This window comes from Thermobia domestica, chromosome 9 (genome assembly GCF_964235325.1).
Source record: "Thermobia domestica chromosome 9, izTheDome1.hap1.1, whole genome shotgun sequence".
NCBI classification, from domain to species: domain Eukaryota; kingdom Metazoa; phylum Arthropoda; class Insecta; order Zygentoma; family Lepismatidae; genus Thermobia; species Thermobia domestica.
Window position 1 is genome coordinate 155,264,263 of NC_137462.1, and position 21,077 is coordinate 155,285,339.

The 21,077-nt window shown below is 35.1% G+C and overlaps 1 protein-coding gene and 1 long non-coding RNA gene across 2 annotated transcripts in view; both read left to right on the forward strand.

The window, feature by feature from the left end:
• Fas2 (neural cell adhesion molecule fasciclin 2) overlaps positions 1–21,077 on the forward strand; it is an 858,867-nt gene that overhangs the window by 301,907 nt on the left and 535,883 nt on the right. The gene's annotated exons all lie outside the window — the stretch shown is intronic.
• Positions 1–21,077, forward strand: part of LOC145695114 (uncharacterized) — a 288,189-nt gene that overhangs the window by 219,848 nt on the left and 47,264 nt on the right. The gene's annotated exons all lie outside the window — the stretch shown is intronic.

Genomic DNA, 21,077 nt, shown 5'->3' on the forward strand with positions numbered 1-21,077 from the left:
TTCAATATTTTTCTCTCCGTGATAAATATTATGTTTTTCCCATTTAAAATACTGTGTACACGCTGTTAACTTTCGACTATCTACCTGCAAGTTAAAAAAAAAAAAAATATATAAAATTCGTGAACTATATTCGTAAATGATTTTGAAGATCACGCAAACAATGATGCAGTGAGAGTGTACGTATCATGTAGTGTGTTTTTCCCTCGTGATATTTCCGTTTCCATTCATTGTTGTAGCCATGCATGTATGATAGTACCTTGTGCAGATTTCCATCTTCCAAAACATCAATGGAACATTACATCGACATTATTTAGATACTGCAGAAGAATCAGCTAGTAAGTTTGAGTTGAATAAAAAGACATTCATAAAACATTCATTTTTCTTATATACATAAACATATTTCAAATTTAATGAAGATATCACGCAAAGAAGAACAATACACATACAAGCAAGGTATTACCGCATTATAAATAAACTTGCAGTTCTTATTGTTCTTTTTAACCCATAAAGGATGTAAGTATTTCATATCGATTCGGAAAATTCCAATTTTGTGTATGTTGAGAAAATTCTACTGCTAGTAAATGGTATGCTAAGGATGTTGAATATTTTAAGTTTACATTTTCCTAAACAAAGTTTTGTTAGAATATATAGAGGTAACCAAGAAAGTTCAGTCTCTCTTTCACCTACCACCTTTGAACATCGATATATCACCTAAGCGTGCCTGGAAGATCAAAAATAGCCCCCCTTCAGCATCGACGACCTTCTGCCAATGTTCTGGAAAGCCATGCATTTCACCGCGGTAGAACTTGATGGGGCGCGAAGTGAAGAAGGTATCAAGTTCATTTTGCAGCTCTACTAAGGACTTGAACTGACGTCCTCTAAGGTGACTGTTCAAGGAATGGAACAGGTGATAATCGAACGGTGCAATGTCCAGGAAGTATGGTGAATACAGAAGTGTTTCCCATCCAAGGTGTAGAATGGTGTCCGACTTAGCGTTGTCCTGTAACAGGAGGACTCCTTTGCGATTCAGAAGTGCTGGCTTCAGAGTTTTATGTTTCTCTTGAACACGGCTTAACTGCTGACAGTACACAGTTTCGTTGATGCTCTGACCACCTGGTAGCAGTTCCCGATGCACGATACCGCGAGCAGTCCACCAAACACACAGGAGTACCTTTTTGGTCATTGCTGGTTTCGTCTGTTGGGAACCGGTTCATGTCAAGCTATCCAATGATTACGGCGCCATGGAACTTCGTACTCGACTCTTTTCTCTTCATATGTCAACACCCTGTTCAGAAATGGCTTCTTCCTCAGATAAGGCGAGGCAGCAAAGAAACACAGGTCGTGTCTGCTCGCGTCGCCTTCTGGCCCGGAGTAAAATCATGTGACACCCATCGACTCATCTTGTAGTGCTTCCCAAGTGATGCAGGTGCTGCCGAATGTTTTCTCCATTCACACTGAATTGTAGTCCCAGTCCCTCACATGTTTGGCCACTGTTCGCCTCAATTGCTGCCTGAAGATCTTCATTTTGTACATGTGTTGGTCTTCCGGCACTTGTTGTGTCTTCCAGTGTTCCGTCATCGTTCTTAAATTTGTTAAACCGTCATCGTGCTGCACTGTCCGCGTAGTCACGACACCCTTACCAAAGACCTAGCATATGTTCCGCCGTGCTGCAGCGGCGTTTGACCCCCAGTTTAAACTCGTACAGCATACAGTACACACCCATATGACGCTCTGTGGGGGTCCCATGTTGACTTTGTCCTTACGCAAGTTCACGGTATACCTGAACTGACACAACAAGGTAGTTAGTATGTTGGATATACCCACACCAACAACTGAGCGTTGCCTTATCTCCATTCGTATTCAAGTTACAGTGTGAAGGCCAATTGAACACAGATCTCCAGAAAAAGCGATAGAACTTTCGCGATTACCTTCATAAATGTATAATACCAAGAAAAATATATAACAATTTGAAGTATATGTTATACAACTAGTTCAAATTTGTAGTTCACTTAGGCAGGATTTGTTATTTATAGCATTAAATATCTGAATATATTAAACTAAAAACTAAAACCAAACTCAGTGCCACGAAGCCCCCAAAAAGCTTAAATCTACCAGTAGGATACTTTTAAGTTGGAGAATGTGTGGTCAGTACATCGCTAGTCAATTGCTGTTATTGATAATTTTGTTTGCAGGAGTCCGCTACTACTTAATTCAAGTAGCTCTCCAATTGCCTCACAGTGTCAGGTGAACACGGAAAAAATGAATGTTCCCACTGGGTATCGAACTTGGGACCATGGGAACTGGAAGCACATCTAAAAGCCACTAGGAAATGCATTAGTACAATTTTTGTGCAGTAGATGATGACATTACAGAAAGCGACTTAGTTCATACTTCATTGATCTATTTCAGTACTAGGGCTGCAGTGGCTCAGTGGTAAAGCGGTTTCATCATGTGCGTGGGGTCCCTGGTTCGATTCCCGCTCGCTCTAAGTGGACTTTGTGGTGGACAAACACCATGTACGTGGTTTTTTTCGGGGTTCTCCCATTTTTTTTAATTCCACCAGTTCATTCATTTCTCATCATCACCGTCTCCTTTAGCCTAGCCGGAATAATCGTGGGACTTTCATTTTATTTTATATTTCAGTGGTAGGACCACTTTTTAATGTAATTTTTTTGTCGTCTGTGATATATGTTTTTCTACATGAATATCAAGTAAATAGATTGAAATAATTTAATAAAGTGAATGATTGTTTTCTGGAACGTTTTCATTAAAGATCATCTTGTATTGGACTAGTTTTTTTTTTTTATTTTTTTTTTTTAACCAGAGTGTAAAGTACAATGTAAGGTTTTGTAACAAGAGTAGAATCGATTTGCTCTTTTCCCGCATTTACCGGTTAACAGTTTCCGGGTTCTTCAGCATGGAATTCCAATTGAGAGAAAAACATTAGGTACCATTTATCTTCTGTCAGCTTAGCATATATATACGTCCCAGAACAACAATATTCAGATGTTTCCAGTGTAAGTTCAGGTATTCTTCGGAAGTTTTAAAACAAGGTCACTTGAGAAGATGTCTACAGAGGGAAAGAGTTTTGACAGATAAACGAATAGGAAAGAAGAATGGAAAAAAGAAAGAAAGAAAAGACTTCCCAAAAGTAGGACACAGGGTAATCGATAGAACGAATCCTGTCGTGATAAACCAGTAGGAAGGAGTATTCGCGGAATCTCACGTGTTGTACTCGATGCCCGTGTCTGACGGAAGCGAAGTTTCCGCAGTTTTAACAAATAATCGATTCTAAACGCTTAGTGAAACAAACAGAACATTAAGGAAAAAAATACATTTAAAATGCACAGTATTACTTAAAAAAAAAAAAAAGAAAGAAAGAAAACCCATCTCAGTTTGGAACGTTTTATGTCCACCTTCATAGAAAATGTACCAAACATGAACTTACTTGTAGATACTTGCTGCAAACTTCATTAATAAAATATTATGACTACGGTTGTGAATAGAAAGTATTTTAAAAAGAAGCGAGTTGCCTTTAAAAAAAATAATAATATTGCACAGTTCTGTGACCCAAAAAAAAAAAATGTGTATTTTATATACCAGTCACTTCTAAGTGAATGATCTATGATATAAAGAATTTGCTACTTTCCTTCTGACTAAACTATATGGGAGAGGGAGAAGAAACCGACACGTAAGTTAACGTTGATAAAAGGGCAGTGGTGGCAGGCGGACAAGAACATCATCGATGATTTTGATGACATGACGACACATACACTACCAATACTTGCTTATTATATTCTCCTTTCTTATCTTCCACTCCCTTTTCTCATTGTTTTTATTTGGTTTTTCTCACATCTACGCTCTTACGTCATACATCAGCCAATTCGGAAAATGACTGTTACAATCTGCATATATAGAATAGAAAAAAATCTGTGCGTCCGTTTACTGATAGATATGAGAACAAAAATGATTTTAAGAGATAGCATTATTTTTGTAAAAAAAAAAAAAAAAAATACGGATTTAGCATCCCAAGGATATTCTTCATATCTACCTTTATCCCTCTGTTGAAACTAGAAATAATAGACCTTATAATTTCTTTTAATCATTTATAATTTTGAAATCTAGTGAAGTGTAAAGAAACTGACTTTGGTCATTTTACATTCTTGTTACTATGTGAAAATGTGGTCGTGGAGAAGAATGGAGAGGATTAGCTGGGTCATGTGGGCGGAAAACGAATGATAGGGTGTTAGAAATGGTGGGGGAGAAAAGAACCTTGTTAGATATTATTGAACAGAGGAAGAGAAACTGGTTGGGATATTGGCTAACACTTAAGGAGGAACTGTATCATGAGGAACGTGTTAGAGGGCATGGTGGCAGGAAACATAGGAAGAGTGAGTGCAAAGGAGGCTACAGTTGATGGACGGTATCGAAACAGAAAAATAAATGGTGAAGACGAAGAGATTAGCTAAAGACCGTGGAGCATGGAAGGTTCTAAGTTGCGGCAATAGACCTGACAATAATGACAATACCTATGACGATGATGATGATGATGATGATTAGTACTTACCTCAAGCTGGTAATTTATCTTGTAACTGCTTAAAGGGCGTATCCTAAGCTATTGAAGGTAATCGGTATATATATATATATATATATATATATATATATATATATATATATATAATATGTCCGGCTATTCTTTGTCAACTATCATTTTAAGGAGCAGCAGGAGGGGCCCCATTCCTTACGTCATACAAGCACATTGTTGCTGTATGTAGATTTTATTTTATTAACATTTTTTAATCTTATTTTTCGAAATGTACATCCAGTGTTTTCTTTTAAATTTTTAGGTTCCCCAAACGAGTGCGTCCCTAAGTTATAGCTTGTTTAGCTTATATGTAAATCTGGCACTGGTGTCTGTAAACCATAAAGGTAACAATCATAGACCTGTCCGACTTGGCATCGAGTTTCGCTCAGAGCATGGATATTATGTGTTGTCTTTTCATCGTTTATTTAATTTTCAAGGTTCATTGCTCATCGTCAGCTTTAGCTTAAAGAGCAGAATTGTGGGACGTAAAACAGTAGACATTCTTGTATGTACGAATGTGAAAAGTAATTTTAAAATTCACGAAGTACTAGACCCTACTTTAGTTAAAACAAAACTGAATGTTTTGTTGAGAAAGTAATCTACAGGGTATACATTACCGTACTGCGTTTTATATCATTTCTTATTGTTATCCATCAGGTAGACTTAGTTTCTTTACTATTTGTTCTTAATTTGTTTTTACTTACATCTTAAGCTCGGAAGAGCCGAAGCAAATAAACCCATAAACTAGAATGGTATACTTGATCAATGCAGGGGTGTATGCCCACTTTTGGGCCACACTGTATAATGAAGTGTTGTTCACTTCTCGAATTTAAAGTTTATATCTTTGAGATTACCAAGTTATTCTGTGGGTTTTATCTAATATTTCCACTGTATTTGATTTTCTTACTTGAGTATCTTAAATTTGTCATTTAAAGTAAGAGTCAATAAATCAAATTGATTAAATACAACCCACTGCAGTCAGTTACTTACTTTCCACGTGTTCTAAAACGATTTCGGATCTCTACAATAATAGCTCCAGTAAAGTTCATACTTGACACGGAACATGCTTTTAGCTCAATGTACTTCATGATTAGTAGTTTTCAGTGCGGATACGACGGATGTTCTCTCGACAGTTACATGTTTTACGACATTATTTTTCTGCTTTGCTTTCAGTAGTGAAGTACAGTACTTTTTTTTCTTTTTTTTAATACCCGCACACAAGTGTAAAGCATGGTCAATCTCTCGTAGTTCCGTTACAAGGTGACTAAAAATGTTAGTTATGGACACGTAGAGACAATAGGCAAGATTTTACAGTGCCAAACCCCGTGGTGTGCTAGCTGATGGCATATAAAGTAGCTTTGTCACGCCGATTACCAATATGTGTATTTGAAAGTGACGTTATAAAACTACTTGAATTCATTACCTGATATAATAATGTATCTCCCTAAATTGAAAAGTATGAAAGTGTATGAACCCAAAGAAAATTATATAAGAATACAAAGGCAGTAGTAATTTTAATTCTATTAGCTAAAAATTTCACTTCAATGTACTTTTTTTCCCATCATCTATAATACGTTGTATGTATATATAAATTCGCCCACTTGATCCCTAATCCCCGAGTTTCGGCCTGATTTGGCGTGTGAAACGTATTAGTGATGTAGATAATAGTTGTTTGTATGAAAGAAATTTACTCGATCAAAAATATTTCACAAAAGTTTGGAAAAGAATAGCAAACGTTTATATGTAGGATTTAAAGTAAGCCCGATTTAAAGCTTGATAAAAATAAATAAATATATTTTCCGTATGTGATTTACTAAGACGTATATGTAGTCTTTCTGTTCTATCTTTCAAGTAAAGAATAAAATAAAATAATTTACTATGTCAGATAGAATAGTGAACATTTCCCCCCATGTACTAACAGTTGACTATATATTGCTAAGGAAAAATACAATTCAATTATAAAAATACAATAAAAGAATAATTGACGAGTTCTCTTGTTCGATTAGATATTCGGGTAACATATTTACTGGTTACGTTCCACCTTGTCGATGAAAAAGAATAAATACGTTAAATTTATTAGGTCGGTGATAAATTATTATGAAATAAAGGTGTAGAAAAAATGGAAAAAAATATTAAGAGACAAGCAAATTATTCATAGAATGTGTGAAGAAGTAAAAGAAAAGATGCCTTCACAGTTTTATCCAAGTGGTATGCAGGGCTCCTGGAAAGTAAAAGATCCTGGCTGAGTAGAGAGAGTAGAGTGTAATCGATTTTAGCATCCAAATAAAGCTATCCTGAGTGGATTAGATGCAAGAGGAGGCTTTAGATTACTCTCAAGAAGCAACGAGTGGGGTCATATCTTTCCAAACTTCGTCCTTCTGAAGCTAACTGCTAAATTATGCTACACAAGAAGTCACATTTATCTGCATTTTCTGCACTACCAACGTAAGATTATGTTGCGAGGTGGCCAACCACTGGTTACAGCAGAGAGTACTTTTTAAGTGCCTCTCTTGCTTGTGGAGTGATTTAATATAATTAAGTACATTGAAAAGATTAAAATTCATCTTCTTGACCAGTATAAAATGGAAACCAGAGGAGAAACGAAATATATTACACTGTGCTTGAGAACAGCTTAATTCAGCAGTTTTCTTTTCCATTCGGGATTTCGTACAAGGGAGCAGTAAAAGCTCTGACGGCTAAAATTTTACATGATTTTCAAAGTTTTATTTAAAAATAATGTACTATACTCATTAGCGGATTCAGAGGAGTCGTCATTAGGGGACGGATCGCCTCCTGGACGATTAATATAGACTTGAAATAGAGTTTACCTCTAATCAGAATAATCAAAAGCACTGCATTAGCTCAAAACATATAAGCCTATGTACCAAATTGAATTTGTATTGTTTCGCCTGGTTTTTTGAACTGGCTACAAGGTTAGAAGAAAATTTTTCAAGCGCTACACTAGCCTAAAATATGTAAGGATATGTATCAAATTGAATTTGCATTGTTCCGCCTAGTTTTTTGAACTGGCTGCTAGATTAGAAGAAAATTTTTCGACCATTGCATCAGCGTATGGTAGTTAGTATTCTTTGGATCTTGGAACATTTTGGGAGAACTGATCCCTCTTCCTTTCTAAAGAAAGGAACTGCTCCCACTTTCGAGCGCTCTGTCTGGAATGCAACATCGATTTTTAATGTTAAGTCGTACTGTAAAAAAATGTATGGCGTATTCATGGTCGGATCCAGGATTGTCCGAGGGGGAAGGGGTGCACCAATAACTATCAAAATAGCCAATCACATTAAAACTTTTCGAAGTGACATGTAACAATATTCTTTATCCCTGACAACGCTGATGCATAGAACGGAGGAAAGTATTTTAAAGTATTGCAAGTATTATACAGGAAAAACATATTCTTCTCCTCCTGGCTTCTGTTTTCTTCCCTACTTGACAAATGTTATATTGTTCTGCTTGGTGAATCCTTTTCCTTCAATCTTCAGAGAATCGACTTCAACTATTGCTTTTGCAAAGCTCTGCTTTCTTTTAAGCCCCAAACGAAAACATAAAGGCAGAAAGTTTCGGAAAGTGTTGCTATTTTCACTGCTGGCTTCTCATTTTAGATACTGTATGTTTACAACGAGGAGGGGGAGGGGGGGGGTTTGCACGTTCACCGGTGCACCCCGCTAAATCCAGCCCTGAACGTATTGTTACATACTAGTTCGCAAATGCACACTTTCGTCAATTACTATAGTGTTGAATTTAGAAGTTCGTCCAATATCCATCCAACATTGTGTTTCTGTGCTTCAGTTCATGTATATAGATTAGATCTGCCTCGTTGAAATGATTATCCAATGTTGAAAAGTCATATATTTTGACACCTTTTGCTGTCAGCAGCTTTCATCTGCTTTTTTTTCTCTCTCTCTTTCTTTTTCACAGTGATGAAATATTAACGTTTCCCAACCAAATAACCAGTTCAGTGTGTTATTTCAGAATCGAGTTGAATGAGAACTGAAATGTCAGGAAGCTTCTTTTATGCTTATTCGCCTCTCACTCAGTTAATGGAAATCAGATCGTTAATATAGGCTTTTACAAAGGATAAAGCTGACACATGTCTTGTACTGGACGTCCTAATCGATAGACCTTCGCAGTTTTACTTTATAATGCAGTTATTTTTGTGCAAAAAAGCCGAGAAACGTTTTTCTTTAATTCTTCTACTGTATTTTGCTCTTGATAAATATTAATGTCTGGAAATGAAAAGTAGTAACGATAGGTACTGTATGTTGGTTATTCTGAACACACTATCTCAATGAACGTTTCAATCCAGAGGCATATGCAGAGGAGAGTTTTGTAGTTTTAACATTCTTCCTTGAGCACGATATTATGAAAATACAAACATTTTAACATATGGAAAGAGCTACCATTCTGAAATGCGGACATATTTTCATCTCGCTAACGTTTCTAACATTTTCTAATTTGTCTGGGATAATTTTAATTTCATCTTTGATCATATATATATATATAATTTCATTTCGCTGGAAATGAGTAGTAAAAAGGGCTTTTAGCATTTTTGTGGAAATGCCAATAAACTTTCTGGAAAATAATATCTTACGCATTTCGCTGAGAAACGGTACTCAAGTGTAAACTTACATTTCTGTAAAATTAATATGTCCATATGAAGGAAATATACTTCAATCTCTCCTAATTTATAATTTCATTATGCTTCATCCTCTTTTAGTTTATAATTTCTTTGATCAGTCATTCAGCTGCGTTCTGCTAGCTTCTTCATGAAGTACAACCACGTTATGTAGTGAAACTAGAATACGTTATTTGTGAAATAAAATTTTACTTCGTTTCAATGAATGCAGAGTGTATTATTACGTTCTTTCAGTTTCTTTTATTTCCAGGGATTACTAGAAAAGTCAAGCAAGATTTACAAGATAAAAATTTTGTCAGATAATTGTAATTTTGTTAGAAACATACTGTAGAAATATACTTCTCTCAAGGGTGGCCTAAGTTGTAATATTTTCAATGTCGTACTTTTAAATATACTGTGAGCTCATTATAGTTGCAGAAGTAAGGTTCACATTAACTCGGTGGTTGAGTGCTCATCTCTGGTGCGAATAATCCCTGGTTTGATTCCTGACCGTGTGAGCTTATGGCGAACAGTATCGTGTCAATGAGTCTCCTCTTTTTAGAGTTTCCCTACTTCCTTTTCCCATCTGCGCTCACTTACTGATTGGTTAGATTGTAGTTCAGTACCGAGGCTAAATGAAATGTAGGATACTAACCACACGAGGTCCCACAGGGAATCGAACTCGAGTCTTTCACATGGAAGGCGCGCGCACTAACCATATAGATAGCAGGAGCTTGAACTCATAACCATAGAATGTTAAACCAAATATCTTATTTTATATAGTTTCAAAATTTTTAAAAATGGATGTACATTCTGGAGTCTGTCCCTGATAGAATAGTTATTGTATAACCTTTTAATAATTGCGTTAATTAAAAAAAATAACTTTAAAAAAGATACAAAAGAAAATAAGCAACATTGGATTTTTATGTACATGATCGGGATTGTACTAAATGTAAAATTCAACAATACTAGTCGGCATGGAAATCCAAATTCGTAGCACAAATATGTTCTCGTCGTGATCTCATTAAATACTAAAATCTCAATGCAGTTCTAAAATCAACACAAAACTAGTGAACCGTTCGTCTATTTAATGCTTCTGTGAATTTGAGTCAATAAGACTTCAAGTGTCCGAAATGGAAATAAACCTATACATATACAGTAGCTGTTCACTGATGCTAATGAGAAGAGAAAGGCTGAATGCTGGAAATACGCCCAATACAATGTATATATCTTTCTATTTGCCAAATATGCAAACGACTCACGTATGATAATTCATTAATGTATACCTACAGAATGTCACTAGCTTTCCTTTCCTGGCATTTCGTTACAGAAGTGTGTTTGTCTGCTGTATGTATGAGCTACTAAATTCTAGGTCTATTAAGGCTAAGTGCACTCCGATGTACTGTATCTGTAAATGTAAGGAGAACCATTTCGTACTGCAAATGTGCCTTCTCATAAATTTTAACGTAACAAATGCTTCCTTTTAAAGATTGTTATTATTTATAATGTGTTTTATAAAGTCACAGCTTTGTCAGTTTGCACATTGAAAGTTCTATTTTGGAAGGTGAAAAATTCTCATAATTATATCAATCATTCACTCGACAAAGCTAGATGAATATATTGTGTTACGTTGGAAAAATGATACAATTTGGATACATGAAGCACTTCCTAAAACGAAAGTTACATGTGTATAATTAACAAAATCATATCAGCTACAGATCTAATATAGTATGCATTAAAATTTAGTATTCACTTATTACTAACTCATAGATATATCCTTGTTACTTTCTATAAAGCCCCAAACTACTCTGCAAACTGTTTAGAAATGTACATACAACACAAAAATAAAAATGATGGACAGATCAATATTTAGTGCTACGTTATTGTGAATACACAGATATATGCAATCAAAACTATTTCGACTTTAATGACACTTTAATCTGTATAAAGTGAAGAAATTATAGACGAAGTTTCATCATAAGACACATTATAACGCATAAAAGTATCAGTAACACTTGCAGTTGTATCAAATGACGGTCTTTGTGTAAATTTGCGATCAAATTAAGAGTAGTTCATTTTATTAATTAGTGTTTTAGTGTGTTTCGTCTTAAGCGCGTTATTTCGTGTTTAAGTTATCAGCCGTGTCATTGGAGTGAAAATTAATGGATATACTTTTACAAAGTTATGTGTGTTACGTAAGATATACGATATATAAGAAAGCCTTTTTGTATAGGCTACTACTTGTGGACTGAATGCTGCACAACATTAAAAAATGTACTATTTAAATAGCTGGGAAATTATGATTTGTTGAAGTTCTTTGCAGGAGTTTTCATTTTGATTTTTTTTCAAATAGTGTTTTTTTTTATTTTGTTAATTATTATCTTTTTTTTTTTTTAAAAAAAAAAGATATATATAAGCCTATTTGGTTTTTGGCACATAGTTGTAACTAGGTTTAAACCAGCTCGTAAATTGAAATTGAAATTGAATATGTATTGATCACCCGTCATTGAATTAAGATTAATTTCCCATATTAATTTTCATTATGCACAGAACTTAAAATAGTCAATAACAGAGAGGTTTCAATTAGGATAGTGCTTATCACAGTTAAGTAAGTGTGTATGTGTTTGGATAATCTCCTACATTTCTACTGTTTTTTTGTTTTTTTTTTAATTTCTCTCTTCTTATCGGTCGAAGATATCTAGAAATTCCTGAAACACTACCTTTGTTTCATTTAGGTTTGCCTACGAGATAATAATTGAGACAGCCTCGCCAAAAAAAAAAAAAAAAAAAAAAAGACTCAAAAGTGTATCTACTTGTATAGGAAGTGCTCCGTTTCGTCTCGTACCTCGTCACGAAAATTCTGTCTTCGTGGGCGTACATGAACGTGAACATGAACGTGATTGAAAATAAATAAAGTTACATGTAAATTCAGTCACAAATAAATAAGCGATACATTGGACACGTCTACAAAGAAACAAATTGTGAGATAAGTTATTGTATCGGACTAATATACTGGAAGCGATAGTCGCACGAAAACTAGAATATACAGTTCACTCTTCCTAGGGGCGTCATTTCAGAATTCGCTTGAGGGGGCCAAGAGCACCACCGACATAAAGACTTTCACGTTTTGTACTAGTATATTAATAGATAATTGATTAAAGTATATGTATTCCTCAAACTCTTGGGGAAGGGGGACAATTGCCGCCTCCTGCCCTCCCTAAATGACGCACCTGACTCTTCCACACTTTAACTTTTGTTGAAAGTAATGTAGTCAGAAATGTGTCACAATAATATTATAAATGAAAAAAAAAAATGTACAATAATATTAGTGTATAAGACAGAAAAATGTTCAAGGGTATCAGTTGAAGGATCTCATTGGTTGTTGTTGTTATTTGTTGAAGTTTGGCTTCCCTTTTCAGCACCAAGGCTACATGAGACATGAATTTACAGTGTATGGTGGAATCCGAACCGCAAGCCCCTTCCTATCTAAGCGATTAGAATATGCGTCTTCCGCGTGGGAGACCCGAGTTCGATTCCCGAAGGGAGCTCATGAGATTCGGATTCCACATTAATCAGCAGGTCCACGTCTCATGTAGCCTCGCTGCTAAAAGGGACCCTAAACTCAACTCAACTCAACTCAACTCAACCCGAACTACCGTAATGCTTCTAAATTTCAATGTTCCCCACCGGGAATTAAACCTAGAACTTCGTTCATCAAACGAGCGCGTGCTGGCCAATACACAAGCAGGTAGAACTTATAGATCTGAACGAGTTGATTAAAATTATATTTTTTGGGATAAATCTTTCGTTTGTAGTTTTTGAGAAAATCGACAGAAACTAATTTTTTTTATCGTTAAAAGAATACGTCATTCGTGGCCAACAAAAACTTATAATAATAATAATAATAATAACCGACTTGAACAACAACTATGGTAATTCTTGAAGTCTCGGCCAATGCCAAGCCAAACAAATTAATGCCTCATAAAATTGCCATCCAAACTGATTTTATATTAGGCATTCATTTGTTTGGTTTGGAGCAGACTTCAATAAAAACGTATAGACTATAGTAGCCAGTGGATTTTTTTTTTTTTTTTTAAAGTTCGTTCAATTTCTCTGCTTTTCCGTTACCAGTAGTTTTAATTAGATTCCTAATCTAAAGTAGAACACTAACTAGATATAAAGTTGGTCGGCCTACGAAACTGATACTAAACTTTACTCCATCAAGCTTTTCAATATGACTCTTCCAGGAGGACAACACAAATAAATTGTAATAAGGTGAAGGTACTAAAACTCTTAAAGTTTAAGTATATTTCATTTGTGGTTTTCAAAACTTCTACACACGTATATGCTTTATGAAGAAATATTCTTTTGACACTATCTTTAAAGCGTAGGTAAGAAAACAAGAGATATAAATGGCTGCATTATCTTATCGTCCACAAACGAAGATTAGATTTTAAAAACAAAAAAATTAAGAAAACATCTAGAATGATAAATGTATACATTGATATTATTGTTTACTATACTGTATAAGTAACATGTATCTTACACTGTATAAAACAAAAATAAAATCTTGCAGCTAGTGATTATCTCCTAGGGGGTCTACAATAAAATTATCCTTGTGACTACTTGATCTCGTGATATAATTGAGCTCTCCCATTATTGCATTTTTGTGACTACTGCATGCGCTTAACAGGAAGTTCAGTGTTCAGCCGCAGAGAAGGAAGTAAATCTCGCGAGAAAGTGAAATTTTTCACACTGCTCAAACGTAAAGTTATAAAGTTGTTACGTTAAGATTGAGGTGAGATTAAATGGCGGTTTTATAACCAATGTAGGTGGCCGAAGAATTCATTTCATAGCTTTTGAAATATTTGCTGTATTTGTTGCACAATACAATATTTTAATTGAATTCCTTTTCAAAGGAAATTAACTGACTTGGCTGCGTTTATCATCAGAGCTGCACTAATTTTGGGAATTGTTTTACAATCCTTGTGGTACAATTTTATTTGTTATAATTTTATATTTCAATATTATAACAATCAGATATGTTACAAATCCAGCATAATTCAAATTTATCATATTAACCGTTTTCTTAACTCTCCATAGCCCGCGTAGTCGATTGTAACATCAAGACACGCGCGCAAAGTCTCACTTTGCAATATTAATGTATCTCATTTTAATGCGTATTTTGTTTTGAAGCGATATTAAATTGTTTAATATTTTCTTTGCAATGTTTTTGACAATTGCCCACGTATATTTTACAGCACAAACTCCTTTAACAGTTCTAAGAAAACTAAAACTTCTCTATCTGCGGAGTGTGACTCTGCGGCGCGTGCTACGGCGGGTTAATTAGTATTGTTCTTGTTCGTATTTTTATTGTAGTACATTATTCCACATTTCATTTAATTCCAAAATATAGTCGGCTTGTCATATAGCTCATGACATGTCAGACAATGAAGCATCTTCAGGATGATTCAATAGAATTATTTGTGGTTTTCTAAAACAGAGTTCACTACCTCTTAATCTCAGGTAGTCCCCTATTAAATCACAATTCTGCTTTGGCATCTAAAATTATGTGCGCTATGTATCAAACTTGAATCGCGCTTACTATCCATTCGTTTCAGAGGGGAACATTTTACTAGACTTTCAGTATGTAGATGCTTAAGACTAAAGGAGCAAATATTATTTCATTTTACACAATTATTTCATATAATGCGTGTCAATATTTCGAAGTTCCGGTTGATTCACTTGCTGATTAATTTTTAATTTTTAGTGTATACGTTCTTTGTCACCAACATGATTATATAGGACAAGAGTTAGTGCAATCTGAGCCACTTCAGTGCATTTGATGGTCTCTTACCACGGAGTGATGATTTGAGATTTACTTCCATTACGTAGAGATGAAATTAGTACCGGTACTGCGAAAATACTGGCAATCCATGGTAGGAAGCTTGGACCACCCCAGAAATTATTAGTACCACCAGGAATCGTTCCTAGAATCTCATGCACTAAAGTCGCGAGCTGTAGCTACTAGATTAACAGTGTGAGCTCATTTATGATTAGCGTGGTGTTCTAGTTTTTCGTTATTTTTTAAATACCTTATGTACAGGTTTTTATGTCACACTTCATGATCTTCATTTAAAATTTTTGTTAATTGTATATTACAAAATATTGTTTACTTAGTATCATAACATACTTATAATGTAGTCATTATACATTCTATAGAAACTATTATGTCGCACTTCCAAGGAATTATGGAGTTGTTTTTGTGAAGACAAAGGACTAAGCGTCCGTTCCTCGCGATTCCTTTTCCTGTCAGTCCTCCCGCATGTTTCAAGCCTTCATCCATCATCCTGGCGTGTCACCATGTATCCTCATGAGGTGGAGATTACGTCACTTGATTCTTCTCAGCCTGGAAGGAGGCCAGACAGTTCATCTTCAGATAGCCATCAGCTGCTGCGTACACAGAGAGAAGCTCTTCAGGGTAGGGGAAAAAATAAAAGGAAATTGATAAGAATTAGCTATTGGCTCACGTCGCGATGGCTTCCTTGTAGCACGTGGAGGCTTTTGAAGAGGTACAATAAAAGATGAATTGGGGTTGAACTTTATTTCTAGAGTAGGTGGACGTGTCCGTTTTTGAGAGTTTTCGAGTTCCTGCTTTATAATGCTGTATTGTTAGTTGCGAGATTTGTCATGTAATATTATGCATTGCTAGAACTCTGGGTAATTAGTATAAATGCATTTTAGGCTTACAGGGTCTGATTTGTTGTCCCGTAAGATTTCAACTTAGAGTGCAGTTGTCTCTTAATAAAACAAGCCGTATCTAACAGGTCGAAAAGCTGTTGCGTCAGCCATTGTAATTACCACATTGGAATGCATGTTTGGTTATGTGGGCACGTTTTAACTACATTTTTTCAAAGTGCGATATAAACTGATGCATCTCAGTCATCTGGGTGTTTTAGTAGGCTATAATGGATTTTTCAAGTAGGCATAGGTGAAATGTGAACATTTCCCGCGATAGGATCACGTGTTTGCTGAGCTTATTTATTTCATGCATACATACTTTGGCAACTTTAATACAGTACAAAAGCACAGTCAATTTCATTCTCGCATTCCTTTAGTTGTTAATGCTGTTCTGAAGGTGAATGCTCTCAGTTTAAGTAGTATAATTAGTAGCATTATTCAAAGACCAGTCTTCATTTGGGGAGTGACGCTTAGTTGCCAGGTCGACGTCGAACAGGGACCGCCCAATTGCTAGGCGTGTAATCGTCTACGCCAGTGATTCCAACCTTTTTTTGACTGACAACACTTCATGACAATGCAATACACTCGTTTGATTCTTTTGTAATCTCATCTCTTGTCGATTCTCAAAGAATTAATTTTTAGTCACGTATCGTATCGAATTTTCATGTTTCTCGTCTCGTTTTCGAGACGAGAAGATAAATTTTTCATGTCGTGGGCAACAATAGCTGAAGCTGGAGGAGTTGACTGGTATATATTTGTCCCAAAACTGAATGTAACTAACTATCAAATGTTCCATCATTTTTCATTGTAAAATTTCGCAAAACATCTATGGGACGGTGTTTGACCACAACAAAGCTCACTTGGCGCGATCTCGGATCGAACCAAGGACCCCACGCACCAGAGGTGAACGCTCTACCACTGAGTCACCGCAGCCCCTTATATACTTTAAAGAAACCAATTTAGACCTATACTGTACTAAAGTAAACTTTTGTGCAATTCGACTGATTCATTTAAGCGATAACTTTAGCAATAATTCTGTCAAAAAAAGAAATTGTAAGGCTATTGTTTTTATCTTATTATTCTCTTTATATTTGTTTTTAATCAGATTGACAGTTTGAAAATTTTAACAGCGTGATAAGGAAATGATTCTGCCTAATGGGCTTTTATCTACATACACGTACATTATGTTCCATATTATTCTCTACGTGTTATTGTTATTGCTTAAGTTACTGTGATATTTTATCTGCACTTTTATGCCACAAAAAGTGCTTTTCTTTTTTTCTTTTTTGCTAACAAGCTGCTCGTGGCCATTGATGTAAGGTTTATTATTATTATTTTATTGGTTGATTTCATAATTATTAATATCTAGATCTGTTGTTGATGGTATATCCTTATTACATGTTAAGAACTTCTATTGCTGGAATCTATATAATTTTCGTCCCCTTTTCATCTCTTGAAGACTGGGGACAATGTCTCTCCAGCTCCACAGATTGAACAACATTTAACAATCATAGCAAAAACCCGGCACTCTAAATGTGTTAACCTCAAGGCTCAGCAATATTATACATTTTAAGGGAACCTTCTAACATCAATAGAGTTGACAAAGTTTCGACGCTTCAACTATAGAACAGTAAAAAAGCAACGTAGAGAGAGAAAGAGAGATTGAAAGGAAGGGGGAAATTGGGAATTACCCAAATGAAAACGGAAGACAACTTTCTAATAGCAGGGGGTTGAACTTAATTAAATCGTCTTCGCCTTCTGCAATGAAGAACGTGGGCGATACACCCGCTGAGAATGGATTGCGACTTGTGGCAATCAATCTCCTTCATTGAATTGTCCAGAAATTGCTTTTCCATTAGACAAGACGTATCGTTTCACTGAAATTAACAATTTAGATACAAAATATTAGGAAGAGGATGAAGAAAGGAGGCTTAAGAAAAGTTGAAAAAGAAAAAGAAAGTATTTTCATATTTAAAATGGAACATCGATATTCAATTTATTTTAATATGATATGTTACCTCACACAGAGACACGTCATATATATTTGTAGTACAGTGGCTGTATAATTTGTATAAAATCAACAAAATATATATTAACATTTTAGAAATGAGTTTGGCATATAAATACAATCGAGCGTTCCTCTTGAGGACAAGTATGATATACAAACACACCACACCATCTGCACAGAGAGGACGAGTGTGAGCCTAATCTGCGTTTAATTTATCAAATAAATCATTCAATATCTAATCACAGGCTTGGTTGAGTTTTTAGGGCATTCCTTCTTTTGAGTTTCTGAAGGACTGATAGCCGTCCCCAAATATGGGTGTGGCATATAAACACAGTCGATCGTTCCATTCAGTACGGGTGTGGTATATAAACACAAAATATGAGCGAACAGGAAGGGTTAGATTTATAATAATCATTTGAGTTGTTAAATAAGTCACTCAATATCTAATCATAGAGTTGGATGACTTTTAGGACGTTCATTGTTTTCAGTCTGAAGAATGACCAATAGCCGTCCTCAAAGGTGAACGTGGCATATAAACACAACCGATCGTATATGATGATGGTTGTGGTGTATAAACACAAAATATGGGTGGAGAGGACGGTTGTGGTTTATAGTAGTCATCGGGATGTCTATGACTGTCTGTTCAGTTAATTGGTGAAACTTAAACAGTTATTTTAAAATAAACATTGCTTTGTATATTACACTTACTTCCAAATAATCTGGAATGAGCAACAGTTAGGTAAATTCTGATGCGTGGTTTTCGAAAACTTACAAAAACTGAATTTTTATGGCACTAAAAAATAGTATTTCGTTTGCTATCAACAAAAGTGGAGTTTAAAATGTGACTAAAGTCAATGAAACTGATACTAAAAAATATGTTCCCATTAAGAATTTCAATTGTGACACTAGCAAGAGGACAACACACTCTTATGGCTAGTGAGATGCAATAACCTAAAACTTTTTATTTTAATTTTAAATATCTTCCAGTTAATGTTTTCAGACTTGTACCTATTTCTTGGAATTTAATGTGAAATATTTAAAGCAATGCATAATTGCGTAAAATGCATTTTACTTCCAAAACCGGTTTTGGCAATCCCTATTCTAGATTGCAATCTGTTGTGGGCCTAATACCAACAGTTATTTTGTACGTACATGGATCAGTGTTATTTATTGTGAAATAGCAATCATCGAGCTCTTATTGAGGATATTGATCTGTCTTCCTAAATTCGTGAAGCTATGTTCAGGCTTTGTTTCGGAAGTTTTGTCCCGTAGGTGAGTGGAGGGCAATCAATATGTGAGGGGGAACCTGGACTAGAACATTACTTTGTAATTACAATTAATTTTTCTTACTGGAGGAGGACAATTAGTCTCATCCCTCCGAATGTATACCTGGAAGAAGTAAAATTGATTGTGTGCCACTTTGTACCGAGTGGTAAATACACGTATCAAGAAACGCAGTATGTAGAGGATCGCGTTGGCTCAGTGGTTTCAACATTATAAACATTAACATAATTTGAAAGTCATATTATCGTTTTTGTCCAGCCACTAAATAGTATAGTGTCAATTGGAATATAAGAATGACCATTAAATACAGTTTTACTAACAACCTACAAGGAGGGGAAGCCTGCTGTGTACACTATTTAAAACACCAATATTCAAAATTATCGATGGAAGTAGGAAGCAGGGTGTTTGCAGATTTTGTAGCAAAATCATTGTTTTCATAAATCCCACCAATATTCATGTCAGACTTTAGGACATTTGTTCTATGCTGACTACTGTTATACTGTACCAAATTTTCCCTAAGAAACTTTGTAGTAATTGATTGTCCAATAAATATGTATTTAAGAAGAGGGTGGTACAGCGCTCACTTCAAGCGAGTGAGGTCCCTGATTTGACACTAGCTCCCGTCAGTTGGATTTTGTGGTAGACAAACACCGTATATGATTGTTTTCCCGTGATTTTCCCCTTTCTCCCCACTTCCATCATTCTATATCTATATCATCTATCTCATCGTTATCGTTTCCCGTACCCTCTATACCAGCGTTTCTCAACCGGTGTGCCGTGAATGGGCCGCTGGTGTGCCGCGAGTAAATCTATACACAATTATTAATTTTATAGCAATTAAATTGCAGGACATAAGGGAAAATGTATATTTGTATTTCACATTACTATGAACCTCTAATATGAATCTACAATTTTAAGTTTCATTCCGCGTTACTTTTCTGTACATTTTTAATATTGAAAAAGATTATTTGTTATCATTGTTATGACGTTATGACCATTATTGCTTCTTTATTTTTGCAGACTATTTCGTAACTTCAAATTTTAAAATATTCAATCCTTTAGACAAAACAAACATGCATACGAATTACCTACATTTGTGTTTTAAAAGTAAAAAAGATTTGTTTGTTATTTAGTGATCTTCCTTGTTAGTGAAAGTTTGGATGCAGTTTTCAAAAAAGAAAGTGTATTTTTAAAAAGCTAAGTCCAATATTTCATTGCAATTGTTTTCTATTTTAAAATTAGAATGAAAAATAAGCATAATGATTTACCATGGAGGAAAAGCAGTGATCTAGATTTCTTCTCTGTGAGATCAGTAATCACAGAAAAAGATACCATTGTATTTTATATTTAAATATAATAAAATCTATGAGTGTGCCGCGAGAATTCAAGTTACACCCATAGTGTGCCGCAAGTTGAAAAAGGTTGGGAAACGCTGCTCTATACATTACCGTCAGAGAACGTGAAACAAAAAAAATGTATGTAAGAATGTAGATAAACAGGTCTGAAGTAAACATATATACACAATGACTTAAAGGTTTAAACCAGCTGACCTTATATAGCTACAGAAGGAATTTTTGTAAATAAGTAATGCTTTATGTTTATCAATTGCGTCCAAAAAAAATCTACCCATCAATGGCGGCTCTTGAGGGAAGTCATCAGTACGAATTAACATGTTTTCGCTACAGCTTATAGCTATGAAGTATGTAACAATTCCCGTAGCGATAACGTGTTAATTTTTACTGATGTGACTTTTCTCAGGATCTGCCACTGCTAACCAAATATCTAAGTCGAATTCTCCAAACCATACATTGACAATTTATTTTAGCCCA